The sequence below is a fragment of the Galeopterus variegatus genome, unplaced genomic scaffold, assembly GCF_000696425.1.
Source record: "Galeopterus variegatus unplaced genomic scaffold, G_variegatus-3.0.2 Scaffold3160, whole genome shotgun sequence".
NCBI lineage: Eukaryota > Metazoa > Chordata > Mammalia > Dermoptera > Cynocephalidae > Galeopterus > Galeopterus variegatus.
Window position 1 is genome coordinate 3,819 of NW_007729271.1, and position 5,661 is coordinate 9,479.

Below are 5,661 nucleotides of genomic sequence, written 5' to 3' on the forward strand. Positions count from 1 at the left end.
TGCTTTAGTTTTCTATATATACAAAAACATGTTATATGCAAACAGACATTGTTTTACTTCTTCCTTTCTAATCTGGATGGCTTAGAACAGAATGATGAATAGATATGGTGAAAATTACATTTTTGTCTTTTTCCTGATTTTAGGGGGGAATGATTCAATCTTTCACCATTAAGCATGATGCTAATTATGGATTTTCACAGATGTCCTTTACCAGGTTGAGGAAGTTCCATTCTATTCCTAGTTTGTTGAACGTTTTTATCATCCCTTTCCCTGGTTCTCTCTGGTAAATTAGTTGGTCTACAACTTACCTTGTTTTTAAGTAAGAGGAGTTATTGTTGTTGAGAGCATCCTTAGACTTGAATTTTCCCGTGTTCCATTTCAAATAAAGACATTTCCTTTGAGGAGAACTTTGGCGTTCTCTTTTCCTGTGTACTGTCTCCTTCCATAGGCAAAGTCTTTAAGCCACCACTCTAGGTGCTATGAGGAGTAGCTGCTGATCTTTTTGGCTTGCCTCTCCCTGCATGGAATCTCTGCTCTACAAGCAAGGTGGGGTGAGGTTGTTCAGGGTGTTCAGGGTCCCAGTATTCTTGGCCTCCCATGCCTAAGTTAGAGGCTCCGTCTTATGGACCTAGATGGTCAGAAAAAGGGAGCTATAACCTCTCATCCACACTTATCAGGAATTTAGATTCTTAAACTCAGACTTGGAGGGGATGAGAAATCCTGGTGGCATGCCCCTCCTGGTGAGATATGGCAACCCTTGATTGAAAGTTCCTAGGAGTGGTAGTCCCGTATTACTGACCATACCTGCCTGGAGTGGACCTTCCATCAAGCTAAGCTGTGATGTGGGGAGGAAGTAGGTCATGGTTCAAATGCTAAAGAATATTGTTGTTTTTACCAGGTTTTCATAGATTTTTCCTGAATAATTTTTATTTGTCTGTAAGACAACTTTCAGAGAATTTACAGGGTTATGTTCTTACAGTTTTGACCAGCTTTGCTTCTTTGAGTGGTGACTGGGTCCATGGAGCACTTCACACACCCATCCTGGAAGTGGAGCTGAGTCTTCAGTAGCTTTTGACTTTCTTTTTTTGTTGCTATTGTTGAAAGTTTTGCTCATTTTTTACAATGAAGGCCTTGAGCAATATAATGGCAGATTCATTTTATTGAATATAAGTAAACACACTCAACTCAAACTTGGCATTTAAAAAGTGTAAATACAGTTGTGTACCACATAATGATGTTTCAGTTAATGATGGACTACATTTACAATGGTGGTCCTATAAGATTAGAATGGAGCTGGAAAATTCCTATTGCCTATGATGTACCCATCAAAATGTTGTAGCACAATGCATTACTCAAGTAGGAGCAATAGTCTATACCATGTAGCCTAGGCGTGTAGTGGGCTATACCATCTAGGTTTGTGTAAGTATACTTTATGATGTTTGCACAATGACAAAATTGCCTAAAAATGCATTTGTCAGAATATATCCCTGATGCATGACTGTATGCACGTGATGCATGATTGTATGTTCAAAATAAAGGACATATTGCTAGAAATACCCAATTAAAATGATCTGGCTATAGAAAAATAATTACATTTCACACTTTAATTTTTGTCATGTGAACTCATTGCACACCAATATCATACTTTATAAATATATCTCCTGAGGTTTTTTGTTGTTGTTGTGGTTGTGGTTGTTGTTGTTTGGCAGTTTCCAAGTCATTTTATTCAGAATTTTGAGTTTGTTTCCTGAATTAATAAATATTATACAAAATAATGCAAACATGGTTACCATTTTCTACCCCTTGCTCTGCCCACCTGGGGACAATCCCCTGGGCAACCTCTCTCAGGGGTTCTCCCTCCAGATTTGGTCCTGCAAATGAGGTTAAGCAATATATTATAGCCCCTTGAATCATTTTAAGAGGTATTCAGCTGGGTTAGGGAGAGCCTCTGGGATCAGAATTGATTAGGTTGGGGAAATGCTTTTTGGGAGAAGAGATGGCACCTGGGGCAAGAGCCTACCCCAAAGAAAAGGGAGTCTAAAATGTTCACCGTTCCTTCTTTTTTTTCTTAAAAACTAACATTAATTCAAAGAAAAAACAATGGCAGGATATCCAACCCTTGGTTCCCTTCCCTCCCCACTCCCATTACTCTTTATCCCCCCAACGAGACTGGCAACCTTGAGGGGCATCTCTTCAATGGAGTGCTGTAGAAAGCCTCAATGTCTGGAAGAGTCCTCTTCTCTTCTTCTGTCATCATGTTAATAGCCACACTCTTACGGCCAAATCATCTACCACGATCAATTCTATGGAGTTTTTGCCACTGGTGGAAAGGTCATAGTTGATGACTAAAGAAACCTGCTGCATATTAATACCTCTGGCCAGAAGGTCGGCGGTTATCAATACTCTGCTAGATCCAGAGTGGAACTCCCTCATGATCACACCTCATTCCTTTTGGTCCATATTTCCGTGTATGGCAGAGACAGTGAAGTCTCAGACATGCATCTTCTGTGTAAGCCAGTCAACCTTCCTTTGGGTATTAATAAAGATGACTGCTGGAGTGATGGTCAGGGTTCCATACAAGTAACACAGTGTGTCCAGCTTCCACTCCTCTCATTCTACATTGATGTAGAATTGGCAGATAACTCCAAGGGTCAGCTCTTTCTTCTTGACAAGAATTGTAATCAAGGGATTGTAGCTGGCAACAAAACCACCTGGGTGTTGCTGTTGAGCTTTTCTAACATGTAATAGATCTGGTCTTTGAATCCACAGTTTAACATTTTATCAGCTTCACCCAGTACAAACATCTTGATGTATTTGGGAGACAGGCATATCCAGGGAAGCATATCTATAATGCAGCCAGGGGTACCCACAATGATATGGGACACTTCCATCTACAGCTTCTGCACCTCAGCATGCATATTGGTGCTCCAATGCAGGTGTGGCAGGAAGCACCCATATAGTCTCCCAATACCATGACCACCTTCTGTGTTTGCTGAGTCAGTTCTCAAGTGGGTGCCAGGACCAAGGCCTGGGTGGCTGTTAGATCGAGTTCAATCTGCTGCAGAATTGATATGGTAAATGTGGCCATTTTCCTGGTCCCAGATTGGGCTTGAGCAATTACATCATAACCTTTGATACAAGGAAAAATGGCTCGCTGCTGGATTGCAGAGGGCTTCTCAAAACCACATGCACAAATGCCACAGAGGAAGGGTTCTGAGAGGCTCATGTCATCGAAGCTGTCAATAATCTCATTCCAGTTACTCTCAATGACACCTTCAGGCTCCCTCCCATCAGGACCATTGTCTCTGGATCAGGAATCCTGACTCACAGACATGATCCTTAGACACTAGGCTCTCCTAGTTTTGGATGTATTAGACCTTAAAAATTGCCTTACTCCAAGAAATTCTGGGTCTTACTCCAAGAAATTTTGGATGTATGTGTGAAGTTTTTCTCTAAACTTCACACATAATGTTATTTGGAAAATTGTATGGCAGGAAAGGGAGACTTGGTCAAACAATAAGGTATAAGGTTAAATTTCTACGTGATCTTGTTAGACTTGTGTTACAGTCTTAACTGAAGCACAAAGTTTTGAAAGTGAAAAGAAAAAATAAAGTAGACATAAACTCAAGCTCACTAATAGGAGGCATCCATGACTCATCAGAAATGTTGTTTTCCATCGTAGTTCCTGACTCAAATATTTATTAGAGATTAATAATAAAAGCACTAGTTCTCAATTTATAGATGTCTGCAGCAAAGAAAATGGGTTCTAAAGGTCAGCCACTAAATGTTCAAACTAATCTGTTAACCAGAGAAATGTCTAATGTTAGATTTAGGTGAATATTTTATTTTTTCCTAAATTCTGTTTTTGTGTCTTCCAGTTCCTTTTGTGGATACACACATAAAAACATTGACTCCAGTGAGAATAACATACTGTTTTCTGAATATTTAAAACAATTAAGCCTTTACCATACTTCAACATGTTTGCAGGAACCTAAAAGAGAATGTAGGAGTAGACAAACGCATTCATACATTGAATCCAAAACACAAGAAAACAAAGCAAGGAAGTCAAGATGGTACCTTGGTTTAAATTTAAAAATATGTGACATTGTGAAGCATATTTGCTATGTGTAATACAGATATAAGGCTAAAATGTTTTTCTGGAAATTGAAACAATTGTTTCTTTCTTTCACTTTTGATAGAAATGACTGTGAAATTATAGGATAACATTATTTAAAAATAAATTTATTAAATGAACGTATAGAACTAAAATATATTTGTTACAAAAAAATTGTGAAAGTTTAAATTATCCAGTGAGACCAAACTAAAAGTGATTTTGAAAAGAAATAAAAACATTTTTAATTTTTAAATTACAGCACTTTAAATGTAATTTCATTCCATACTTTATACAATATTTTCCGATCCTTTACATCTACACCCTGACCTTGGTCAAAATAATTTTTAACAGACATTGCACAATTTTCTTAAAAGAAATCTTAATAATATAAAATCTCTGGGCTCAATTAAACAAGGGTGCACATCAGTTTGATGATAGAACAACAAAAACAATAGTCTTTGCTCTTCCAGTTTCAAACATACCAATCATTTTCATGCCTGCCAGGAGGACTTATAAAGAAAGGACTAGAAAAGAAAAAAAATGTGGAAAAACATACATTGCCTATGACCCAGAATTTCTTGGAGTAAGGCAATTTTTAGGAAAGAATGTAAGAAACCAGTTCAAAAACAAAGCTAATTGCCAGATTAGAAAACCTCAAAGTTCATGGAACGTTGGGTATAGTACATAAAAAGTTCTTGCCTCACTAGTGGAGAATAATTACCCCTGGATTTGGCACTGCTTCTGTCCTGCCTAAAAAATCTTAAAAGTCATACCCAAAAGGATCAAACTATTTCCAATTAACTTGCTTGTGTTCCAGAGCAAAACTAAAAATATTTATAGCAATTCAAAAATATCCAGCACTTACCTAGGTAAAATTTATATCTCAGGCATCCAATCCAGAATTACCAGACATTTAAAGAAGCTGGAAAATACTACCCAGAATGAAGAAGTAAATAAATCTACCAATTTCAGCCCAAAAGCAACACAGATGTAGAATTTGTAGACAAGGATGGTGAAACAATTATAGTTTTTGCATTCTGTATGTTCAAAAAGTTAAGTAGGTACATAGGAGATAACAGAAAAAGCCAAAATAGAAATTCTAGAGATTAAAAACTACAATATGTGAAATAATAAATGTACTGGGTGGGATTAACAGAAGATTCAACATTGCAGAGCGAAAAAAATAATGTCAGTTCAATACTGCAGAAGTAACCCTGAAGCCAAGCAGATTCAAAAAATACCCAAAATGAAATACAGAAAGTACTTCTAAAACAAAAATACAACTTCAGGAAGTTTTTGGACAACTTTGAGTGACCCTAATATTTGTGTAATTGGAGGCACAGAAAGAGAGGAAAAGACAGGCCAGAAAAAATATTTGAAGGAATAATGGATGAAAGTTTTCTGAATTTGATGCATACCAGGAAACCTTTTCTGTAAAGGACAAGATAGTAAGTACTTTAGCCTTTGGGGGCTAAATAATCTTTGTTGCAACTACTCAGTTTTGTTGTTGTAGCACTAGAGCAGCCACAGACAATTTGTAAATGAAC

At 37.4% G+C, this 5,661-nt stretch overlaps 1 pseudogene; it reads right to left on the reverse strand.

The window, feature by feature from the left end:
* Nucleotides 1–2,149: 2,149 nt before the first annotated feature.
* Nucleotides 2,150–3,334, reverse strand: LOC103599954 (annotated as a pseudogene).
* Between the last annotated feature and the right edge of the window lie 2,327 nt (nucleotides 3,335–5,661).